Raw genomic sequence first — 385 nt, 5'->3', positions numbered from 1 at the left:
AGAGTTGGCACACCGTGATTGCAACAGACTTTAACATTTGATTGTTCGTTCTATCATAGAACGATTCCAACAGACTTTAACATTTGATTGCATTTGATCGATGATCGATTTGATTTGGTTCTATTTTTAGTTTGTGTTATCGGTGAAAATCCATTGTGAATCCAAGTTCATCGCGCAAAAAAATATAATTCTTGCAGCTACAGTGAACTTGAGCAGCCGTGAGCAGACGATAAAAATTCTATCGTCTGCTCAAGTTCATTTTGAATTCTGATGTATTATTTTGATTCCTTATGAGTTTGTTGAAAAAGACACTTTATGAAAGTGCCTTTTTATTAAAAAGGGGAGTGTAACGATCGCATAAATTTGCATTCCATCCGCTAGGAAC

The sequence above is a fragment of the Belonocnema kinseyi genome, chromosome 4 (genome assembly GCF_010883055.1).
Source record: "Belonocnema kinseyi isolate 2016_QV_RU_SX_M_011 chromosome 4, B_treatae_v1, whole genome shotgun sequence".
Lineage (NCBI taxonomy): Eukaryota > Metazoa > Arthropoda > Insecta > Hymenoptera > Cynipidae > Belonocnema > Belonocnema kinseyi.
This window is presented reverse-complemented; position numbering follows the sequence as displayed.